Here is a 279-nt window from a genome sequence, read left to right on the forward strand (position 1 = left end):
CTTTTCCTCCGAGTTTGCTCAGGCAGGCCTCCGCGAGGTCTGGCCATGCTGAGACAGGGCCAGGCAGCACCCGGGCCCGCCTGCCTGTGCTGGCGGTCCCCTTCCTGGGGACCAGATGGGATGTGCCCCGGGCAACACCTCCCAGGCATCCGGGGCTCCCTCCTCCGACCCGCGGCATGGGGAAGAGCCTGGGACGGGCTCCATGGGTCCTGGGACGGGCTCCATGGGTCCCGGGCCCTGCAACCCCAGAGCCCTGCTGCTCTGGAGCCCTGCAGCCCG

The sequence above is a fragment of the Lissotriton vulgaris genome, chromosome 4_1, assembly GCF_964263255.1.
Source record: "Lissotriton vulgaris chromosome 4_1, aLisVul1.2, whole genome shotgun sequence".
Taxonomy (NCBI): Eukaryota; Metazoa; Chordata; class Amphibia; order Caudata; family Salamandridae; genus Lissotriton; species Lissotriton vulgaris.